Genomic DNA, 11,170 nt, shown 5'->3' on the forward strand with positions numbered 1-11,170 from the left:
GTGAGCCACCATGTGGTTGCTGGGAATTGAACTCAGGACCTTTGGAAGAGCAGGCAATGCTCTTAACCACTGAGCCATCTCTCCAGCCCAATGTTCCTTTTTTGAAGGCAATCTTTTTTTTTTTTTCTGTCTGGAAACTTTGCATCTTTGATCCTCATAAGATTCACCTAATAATAGTGATGAACAAGTTTAATTGGAAACTAAAACCAATACCATCTAACTTAGTACCCATGGCAAATAAACTATCTTTAGGGCGTGAGGATGTAACTCAGTTGGTAGTGTGCCTGCCTAGCATACTCAAAGCCCTGGGTTGTATTCAGAGCACTGCATGAAAACAAGGCACACACCTGTGATCACAACACTCAGGAGATAGAAGCTGGAGGTTCAGGAGTTCAAAGTTTCCTTAGGTTATGTAGCAAAATCAAGGCCAGTCTGGACTACATGAGATCCTACCTTAAAAGAACACTTAGATATAAACCTATCAAATATACATAAGATTTACATGAGGAAAACCATAAAAGTCTTATGAAATAAATCAGGGAAATAAGTGATTGAAAAGATATCCCATGTTCATGGATAGAAAGACTTGATATCATTTGGTTGTCTGTTCTCCCCAACTTGATGAAGGCTTAGCAGGTAAAGATGCTGCCACGCCTGACAACCTGGATTTGATCCCCATAACAATCTCAATCAGAATCCAAGTGAGTTGTTTTGTATATATTGATAAACTGACTCTAAAGTTTAAGTTAAAAAGGCAGAAGATCCAGAGTAGCCATCACAACACTGAAGGAGAAATGGTCAATGAACTGACGACATCTGTAGAACTCCAAGAAAGCCATCCTGATGGTGTGTTATAGGGGATGAATAGACAAACATAATGGAATAGGGATCTCAGAAATAGATTAACAATGAATACTGGTGGAGCAACTGGCTGTCAAGGAAGGAGCCGTGGAAAGGAGCCTAGAAAACATAGTCTTGTCTTCAACTAGTACCTAATGCAAATATAAAAAATTGAAGCTACACCCAGACAGGACTTCATATAACTCAAAATATGCAAGAGTTAATTATAAAACACAAAATAAAACCCTGAGAAGATAGCACAGGAGGAAATTTAAATTACTTTGGATTTAAATACAGCAAACAGCAGTAATCCTTGAAAACAAGAGCCGACAAACTGAGCATTGTGGTTTGACTCATCATATGGCAGAAATGTCATGTGCTAGAATCTTAATCCTCAGAACAACACGGTAAGGAAATGGGCTTAAGTCATCAGAGCCCCCCCCCCACATCTCTTTCTCCTTTCCACCCCCCCTCCTCTTTAATTGTATGATCGTGTGATATCACCCACCTTGAAACAATGCAGCAGAAAGCCCTGACCAGATGTAGCCCCCAAGCTCTGGACTTCCTAGCTTCCAGAACCAAATAAACACCTGTTCATTACAAATTACCTACTTTAAAGCTGAGCATAGTGGCTCACACCTGAAATCCCAGCACTTGCCATGCTGAAACAGAAAGATTGCTGTGAGTTCAAGACCACCCTGGGCTACAAAGTATTAGCCCAACAAGGGCTGCATAGCTTCAAAACTAAAAACAGATGATTCAATGGTTAAGAGCATCCACGTGGTAGACCACAACTGTCACTCTGCTGACCTCTTCTGGCCTCTGTAGGCACTGCAGACACATGGTATCCGTGATACCTCTTCATAGACAAAACATTCATACACATGAAAGAATAAAAAAAAGTAAGTCTCTTATAAAATAAGACAAAGATTCCTCCTTGCTTAATCATTTTATGCATAAATCCTCAAAATAATAGTTATTCACTCTACAGTATTATGTTATAGGAAGAAAAACAAAAATACTGATGTTTAATAAAATTAAACTAAGACATTAACTTGTATCCAAATTCAAAAATTCTAGCTGAGCATGATGGCACATGTCTACAATCCCAGCACTCAGGATGCTGAGGCAGGGGAATTGTAAGTTCAAAGTCAGACTGAGTCACATAGCAAGACCTTGTCAAAGAAAGAGGGACAAAGAGAAAAGTTAGGAGATAAAGAAAACCTTCTGATCACCCAAGAACAATGTCAATAGATGAGATGACTTGTCACAGAGTGGGGGAAATGTCTGTAAAATACATATTTCATAAAAATTCAACTACACAAAGAACTCTTAAGATTCAACAATAACAAGACAATGTAGATTTAAAAAAAAAAGCAAAAGACTTTAACAAATAATTCACCAAAGAAGATACAAAGAAAGAAAGTGAATATATTAGAAGATATGCCAAATTGTATGTCAGGAGAGAATCACTAAATAAAAGGAGACATTATTAGATACCTATTTATGAGAATGGTCAAAATTCAGACACCAGCATCACCACAAGCTGATGAAATGGGGGTGTGGAGAAGCAGGAAACTTCTTTCGTCTCTGTGGTCCCTTTATTTGTCTATTTATTTATTTATTTTTCTCGCATTTCTTGCAACAGAAAAGTTTTGTTCATTGCTCACATGACTACATGATGGTCCAGCCACCTTCAGCACGGTTTGACTCTTTCTGATGAAACTAAATGTGGACCCCAACTATCCCACTCCTTGATATCTCCCCATGTGTTATTAACTTAATTTCACACCAAACCCCACATGGATGTTCCCGTGATGGTTAAACAGACAGTAGCTAGATGGGCGGTAGAATGACCTAGGAAACAGGCCCCTGGGGATAGCTTGTGTGGAGGGATTAATTGAGATGGGAAACCCTATCTTAAGTGTATACGGTGCCATTCCATGCACTTGAGTCCCAGACTGAATAAAAAGAAGGAAACAAGCTGAACCCCAGAATTCACCTCCCCTCTCAACTGACTGCCTCACCCTCCTGCACTCTGACCTCCCTGCCATGAACTGTGCACCAAAAAAAAAAAAAAAAAAATTAAAAAAAAACCCTTCTTCTATCGGGTATTCACCAGAGAAGTAAGAAAAGTAACTAACACAGCATCTCTATTCATAACTGCCGGTGCTCAGAAGGAAATGAAGATTGCCCGCCAGAAGAGGAGTGGAGAAAGTGTGCTGCACACAGGCAATGGAATATTATTTCTGCCCAAAAGAATGGGCATCAACCCATGAAAAGCAATGGAGGCCCCTTCGAAGCATGCTGCCGAGTGAAAGAGGTCCATCTGAAAGGCTACACACTGAACGACCCCTGCTGTGACATTCTGGGAAAGATGAAATGGTAGGAACAGCGGAAATATCTATCGGTGGCTGCCAGGAGGGGGAGGAGAGGGAAGGATGAACCGGCAGAACACAGAGGATTGTGCGGGCACTGAGATTATCCTGCATGGTGTTATAATGGTGGACACTTACCATTATACGTTGTGAACAGCCACAGTGTAAAACGCCAATACCGAAGCCAAGTGTAAACCATAATGACATGTCAGTGTCTGCTGCTATAGACGCGTGCCCATCTCGTGTGGGATGTTGGCTGGGGAGAAGATGGAGGAGTAGGGGACATATGGGAAACACGTGTGTCTTTCATTTGCTTCTGTCGTGAATCTAAATTTATCTAAAAAAAATAAAGGTTATATGTTTATTTCTGCATTGTGTGTGTGTCTGTGTGTGCTTATAAAAACCAGAGGCCAATGTCAGCATCCTCCTCTACCATTCTCTACCTAATTTTTTGAGACAGAGTCTCTCATTGAATATGGAGTTAGGCAATTTGGCAAAATGATGAGCTGGGAAGCGAGCTCCGGGGGTCTTCCTATTTCTGCCTATTATGCTATAATGCTCATGTTACCATGCCTGGACTTTTTTTAAAAGATGAGTGCTTGGTATTTGAACTCAGATCCTCAGGCCTGTGCAGCATGCTCTCCACCTACTAAACCATCTTTCCAGTCTTATTTATGTAAAAACAAAAAGTATGTGTCTGTTATATACACATGTGCACAAATGTACCAGTAAGACAGCCCCTGTGTGTTTGTGTAGAGACTGACACTGGAGTAACTTTCTCTACCCATCTTCATAGTATTTTTTGAGACAGTGTCTCTCACTGAATCTGAGTTCACTATTTTGGTTAGACTGGTTAGTCAGATCCCCCCGTCTCTATCCCACCATGCACAAGGGTTGCAGGCATGCACCACCATGCCTGGCTTTTTACATGGATGTTAGGGATCCAGACTCAGGTCCTCATGCTTGCATAGTCCTCTCTCCAGCCCATATTTGTGTAAGATTTAAAGTCATTGCTTCTTTAATTATCTTCTACCCTGTGTCTATCCCAGACTCATTGCCACAGGACACTGTATCTTTCCCCTGCGCTCTTAGCACTTGATAGGTTGAAGCAGCAAGATCTAGCATTCGAGGTCACCCTGAGCAAGTTTCCAGACAGCTTATACAACTTGGCAAGACCTTGAAAGTGGTGGCTACATCCCTTCCTATCTTCCATGCAGTTGGGAGGTAGAGGCAAGAGGATGAGAAACTCAGAGTCATCCTTGGCTTCATATCAAGTTCGAGGCCAGCCTGGGAGAAGTGTCCGTGAGATTCTGCATCAACTAAACCAAACAAAATGAGCATTACGCTTTCCATGCTACAGGAGCTGTCCTGGGTCCTGGAGGCACTGGGTCCCCAGCTCCACCTCCAGCCACCTGATCACTCTCCTGCTCATTCAGTCCAAACCACGCTGGCTTCTTCCAGCACAGGAGCCTGAATGGCTCATCCCCTGAGCTCTTCTCTCCTTCCAGGCACGAGAACACCTTCCTTCTTGTGCCTCCTTTTACTCTACAGATTTCTGCATCACTAACTCCTGAGCATTCAAACCTCAGATCCAATGTCCCCTCCCACCCTATCTAGTCTCTCCTGAAAATAGCTGTCTCGTCACTCTGTTCTCTTCTTTGTAAAACATTTTTTTATTGTGCGTTGAAGTTCACACCATAGCTTATTGTGTGGAGGTCAGAGGCTAACTTGCACACATAGGTTCTCTTCTTCTACCATGTGGGTTCCAGGGAGTGAACTCAGGCCCTCAGCCCTCAAACTTGGCAGCTAGTGTTTGTACCCACTGAGTCATCTCACTGGACTCTTCATCTCCTTTATACGCAGCATTTAGCACAGTTGGAAGGTAAAAAGGGCAAGCCGGGCTCAGTTGCAGTTGTCCATGGGTACATGGGAGGGAACAGAAGGTGATGGGAACAGTGACTGCTAGTGTTGCTTCAGAATTTGCATTTACACAATAATCATACTGTGTGGACATTGGTGTTGTCCTCATTTTCTACTCAATGCTCAGGAGCTGGGAGGGCACAACCAGACCTCACTGGAGGGAGTCCATATTTGGATTTGGAGCTGGGTGGTGTTTGTTTGTTTGTTTGTTTGTTTTTCTTTTTGTGTTTCTGAAGTAGCCCAGGTTGTCCTCAAACTTGCTGCTTAGCTGGGGTTGGCCTTGAACTCCGCTTGTTCTACCCCCAGCTTCCAAGTGCATGGTGAAGCTGATATTTGAATGACCAGACTGGAGCTCCAGAGCCCCCATGTCCTCAGCAGACGGGAACTGAGGGGCAGTGGGCTCTGCCTCTCACTTACACTCATGCTATGTTCTCACGGAGAGCATTTGCACATTGATCCAGAAACACAGAGCTCTCCGGGGCTCCTAAAGGAAAGATGCCACCTCAGGGTACCTGCAGTCAGCACTCCCCTTGCGAGAGCTGGAGTGTGAGGCTTTGCTCTCTGCCTTTACAGTCCATCTCCTTCCCACAGCCCTGAGCACCGAGGAAGGCAGCCTAAGGGACCACCTCCCATCAGGTGTCTAGAGAATCTCAAGGCCCTCTCTGTCCACATGAGCCTTGATCTTGGGCAAAGTTACTCAGAGCCACTCTCTCCAACTCCAGAAGCTCACCACACAGGGCAAATCAAGGCCCCCTTTCCCTACCCTGATCACCTTACATTTAGAGTGTGTCTGGTTCCTGAGCAAGGCAGGCAAGGAGGTCAGGCACATTCAGAGCCATGGCCAGTACTACAGCAACTTGTCCCTGACTGCTTCCTTTGTGTCCTTGACTGCTCCTGGTCCTCCCTCCCACCCTACTGATGTCTCCAAAGCCCGTCAGACAGAGAAGGCCAACACCTCATGCCTGAGAGAACCACAGCTGCAGTGGAGAGGTACTGGTTGTGACATATTGTGTGCTAGACACTAGACAGAAGGAAGCAGAACCACTGCCCCAGAGTCCTTCATCCTATGGCCCAGGCTCCGCCCATGGGGAGGAGGAAGAGTAATGGGTGTTCCCGTTCTGTGTCTTCTCCCCATTGAGCTGGGCTCTCTGAGTTACTTTACTACTGTGACAAACACCATCACCAGGGCAACTTACAGAAAAGAGAGCTTGTTGGGGGCTTGATTATAGTTTCAGAAGGCTAGAGCCCATGGCCATCATGGTGGGGAGTATGGCAACAGGCTGCAGACAAGCGTGGTTGGAGGGTTTTTTTTGTTTTGTTTTGTTTTAAATTCAGTCTCAGGGGGTTTGGTCTGTGGTTACTTGACCCTGTGTGCTTGGCAGGACACCATGGCAACAGATGGTTGCAGGGAAGAGCAGCTGCTCATCTTCATCAGACAGGAAGCAGGGAGAGCAAAGGCGGAAAGGGGCCCAGGGAGCTGTAATCCCAAGGACACACTCCCAGTGATATAATCCTGCTGGCCCGGGCTCCACCTCCTCACTTCCCAATGACGTCATTGTATTTTGAATCCATTAAGGGCTTAATCCATTGATTAGGTCAGAGCCCTCACAATCTAAGCATCCTTGTCAAGAACACCCAGAGCTGAGCTTCACCATTGCCTGCTTACTCTGGTCAGGCTGACAATCAGAGCCACCATCACAGCAGGGTTCCGGAGGCTGGGAGCCTGAGAGGAGGTTTTAGCCTGGCCAAATCCAGCCCAGGGCTCTCTTCCTGCCTTGCAAACTGCTGCCTCCTTTCTGTATTCTCAGACAGCCTTCCATGTGCATTCACAAGGAACTAGGGCAGGGACAGGGAGCAGAGTGAGGCCCCTGGGACCTCTTCTTCCTGTCATGAAGGCCCCATCTCATGACCTCAGCTAACCTGTAATTACCTCCCAAAGGACCTGCCTGAAATACCGCTCAGGCTGGAGCTTCAACCCAGGGCATGTGTGTGCGTGCGTGCGTGTGCGTGCATGGGTGTGCATGTGCATGTGTGTGTGTGCGTGTGTGTGCACGTGCGTGTCCTTTGTGTCCTAATGCAAGAGAAGCTGTTTCTTTAGCTTCTGCACCATGCTCCAGACTACTCCCTGGAAGCCCTTCCTTCTGCATGCTCCACTATCCCTTGTCCGCCCCAGTACACTGCCCGCTCTCACCCTGCCTCCCACTCTGGTACAGCTCCTCTCATGCTATGTGAGTAATATGTGCCCTCTAGCCACCATTGCTGGCTCACCTGCTGCTGTTTGCTGAGCCTCTGCCCTCTGTTTCCCCCTTTCTTCAGTGGAAGTAGCAGGAAGGGCACTGTGGGTCTGAGCTGGGTCTCTGCTAGAAATGCCGTTTCTCATGTCTGTCTAAAGGAAATTAGGTGTCTCTCCTGCATGTCCATTTCTTGCTGGCCCAGATATCTTTCCCCACGGCTCACTACCAGGCTTACAGGTCACTGGAAGGAGGGTGCTCCTTTGCCTCTCCCCTCCCTCTGGTGCATGTGTTGAGGGTGGAGACCAAAGTGTCAGGTGTCCGATTGCCAAACTGATATTGAGATCATTTCTCCATTTTATTTTTTGAGGCAGGGTCTTTTACTGAACCTGGAACTCCCTGTTTCATCTGGACTGCTCAGGGAGCCCCAGGGATCCTCCTCTCTCCAGCCTCCTCCCAGCACTGGGAGCTACAGACACCTCCCACCACCCTCGGCTTTTATCTGAGTGCTGAAGCTGCAGACTCAGGGCCTCATGCTTGTATCACAGGCACCTTGCCTTATGCGCTGGACCAACTCTGCAGCCCCGCTCCCTCTGTTTTAATAGAGCCATAAGCCAGGGCCGGCAGTGAGAGAGGCGTGCTGGCCTCCTGCTCAGCTGTCAGTTCTCCAGCAGGGCTTATCTGTGCCTTCACACCGTGCTCACTTGTCAAAGGAGCCGGGGGCTGTGTGACAGCCAGGTTAAATAAACGCTGCCTTCTTCCACTCCCCCAGTTCCCATCCTATTGCCGAGTACAGTGTCTTCCCAGCTCCCACAGATGCTGGTGTATTGTCACCTGTCCTTATTAGATTAGTGTCACACTCAAAGTGCCTGAGGCCATCTCTGCACAGCATGGGAACGAATAGGCCCCCCTTTTCCTTTGCTGCCTAACGGCTACTCCCTGGAAGAGTGGAGAGGCAGGACAGTGTGAAAAGAGGAAGGAGGAGGGAACAGGGTAAGTCCAGGAGGTACTAAAGAGGCTAGGGGTTCAAAAGTCCCAAGCCTGGGGCCTGACATGTCTGCCCTCCCCCATCCACTGTGGCCTCTCTGAGCTCCTGTGGTAGAGGGTGCAGCAGGGGCTTTGTGGTTTCCCTCGTTAAGGAAAACTGGCACCCTGAGCCCATCAATACTGGTAAGAGGGTCCTAGGTTGTGACACCCCACCTTAAGGGCCATCGTGGTCTCATTTATAACGCAGTGAGCCTAAGAGTGATTGCAGGCATAGAAGACCCTGAAAAGGTGTGGCTCTTTCCACACAACATGACTAGAAGAACAGCGTAGAAGGTGCCATCGCCACACACGGGCTCATTTGCGCAGTCCTGTCTGCCTCCATTCATTATCTCATCAGCCTAATGACACCTTTGGTGATGTGGAAGGTGAGGTCTGGAGGACAAATGACTACGGCGAGGTGGCACTGACAGCAAGTGGCAGAGCCACGTCCCTAAACTGGATGCCCTGAAGACTTCATTGCTGCCCCCTTGACTCAAGCTGGTCCTGATGTTGGCTAGAAGGGTTGCCTGGTTGTCCTGAAAAGCTAACTTATGAAGTCTGTGAAGAGCAAAGCTGTGGGGCGGGGTCGTAGTCAGAGGGTAACACGAGGGTGCAAGTTCAGTTCCCCCCAGAGCCCACATTTTAAAGCTACTCATCATGGTAAATGTTTTCAAACCCAGGCCTGGGACAATGGAGACAGATGGATTCCGGAGGCGCACTGGTCAGCCAGCCTCGATGAACTTGGTGGATTCAAGGCCAATGAGAGACTTGAATTCTTTTTTTTTTTTTTTTTTTTGAGACTTGAATTCTTGAGGTGTCTCAAGAAACAAGGAAGATGGCAACCGAGAGACAATAGCCAGGGAGTCCTCATGCACACACGTGTGTGCACACACCTTCATACACATGTGCATCTGCACACACACAAGCACATTAAAACCATTCTGTCAGGGGTGGGGGCGTGGCTTAGCATTTGCCTGCCATTCATGAGGTTTTGGGCTCCATCCCCACTATTTGGGGGGTGGCCCAGGGAGAAACAAGAAATTTTAAAAAATTAAAAAATCCACTACATCAAGAATAAAAAGAGAGATCCAGCCCCCTGAACAGGTGTCTTAGTGTTTGTCTTCACTGCTGGGTGAGGGTGAGCCGTGCCAGCGGATGTTAGACATGGTACCCCGTGAGCCACAGCAACAGCAGGCACAGCCTCACGTTCGCTGACAATAGACAGACGTGAGCACCCATATGCTGGAGCACACACACACCACCTTCCTTGCTCCCTCCCTTCCTGCATCCCCTGGGAATCCATTCAAATCTACCCGGCAGAACGGGGAGGCAAGGAGAACAAACCCGCATCCAGCCATAATTCTCTCCCTCTCTTCGGGAAAACAAAAGGAACAACGCAAAGCCTCATCCAATATTCATCGGGAAGCATCCTGACACGATCCTGGGAAAATATGTCTTGTCTGAGCCCACAGTTCCAGAACAGTCTCTCCAGAGCCTGGGAGGAGCCAGGCCCGGCCAGGAGTAGGGTAAGGGGCTGGCAGAGACCTTTGTAGAAAAGCTTAATTATGATTCACAGAACTGCAGCGTGGAGATGGTTTAAAGCCACTTCATTAGTGGAGGAATATACAGCCATAATTATCCTGAAATATGGCCTAATTAACCTATGAGAAAACCAGGGCCACCACTCAGCAGTGCTGAAGATGGTAGTAGCCTCTTAATGCACCCCAGCTACTCTTGGGCACAAGTTCTTTATGGGGATGCGGGTCTGGGGACAAACAGGGAGGAACAGGGCTGGCCCTGGAGTGTGACCATGTTTAAAGAGCAGTTATTAGTAAGTAGACAGAGAAAGGAAACCTGGATTGACAGTTACTGAGTCTTACCAAGTGGCATTCTGCTCCGTTTCTCATGTAATTTTCAAGATATTCCTATAGCGTGGGTATTGAAATTCAGAGAGGTTCATCAAGGAACACAATGTCACACAGCCAGGAAACAGCTAAAGATCCTGCTTTTCCTGTTATTCCATACTGTCTTTCCCGGGCGCATCAAGCTAAGGGAACCCATTCAACCAGGAAGAGTGTCTTTTTCCTCCAAGGAGCCTCCTCCCTCTCTGATGTGTCAGAAAACTGGAATCATTCAAGCTTCCTAGAGTAAGCCCAAGCTGAGGAGGGCTTCCTGGAAGAGTAGACATTCAGAGAGCTGCAGCGGGAGTGATGTCCATAAGGGGCCCAGTGTGCAGCCTGCACGGACTTTCACAAAAGCCCAAGCCACCACCCCAGCCTTGGTTCTGAGCGCAGATCTCAAACCAAAGCCAGAGAAACACATCTGAGCAGTCCTACGAAGCTTGTTGCATTTGAGCTAGTCCTCAGGGACACGCTGGTGCCACACGGGACGAAAGCTTGGAGTCCTCCAGGGGGCGCCCGAGAGCCAGTCGTGCGCTTTAGTTTATCTGGCCAGCAGGTCGAGGAATATTCCAACAACGTCCTCATTCTTAGCTGATCAAAGGAGCCAGGATTGAACCTGCTGTAATCATCCGCTGGGGAGTTTGCTTAAAATTCCCCTAATTACGGGAGAGCAGAAAATTGCTGTGCCTCAGACTGAATAGAGAAATCGAAGGCGCCCTGCTCCAGCTGCCAGTCTGGGAACTGAGAGGCGAGGGGGCTGGCTACAAACTGCAGGGAGAGGAGGGAGAACCAGGTTCCTGGCCTGTGCCAGGAGTGGGAAAGAGAGTGAGTCGCAGAGAGAGAGAGAGAGAGAGAGAGAGAGAGAGAGAGAGAG

General features: G+C 47.5%; 1 pseudogene; it reads left to right on the forward strand.

Annotated features, from left to right (window-relative positions):
- Positions 1 to 11,170, forward strand: part of LOC101992648 — a 169,311-nt pseudogene that overhangs the window by 37,046 nt on the left and 121,095 nt on the right.

The sequence above is a fragment of the Microtus ochrogaster genome, chromosome 5, assembly GCF_000317375.1.
Source record: "Microtus ochrogaster isolate Prairie Vole_2 chromosome 5, MicOch1.0, whole genome shotgun sequence".
Classification (NCBI taxonomy): domain Eukaryota; kingdom Metazoa; phylum Chordata; class Mammalia; order Rodentia; family Cricetidae; genus Microtus; species Microtus ochrogaster.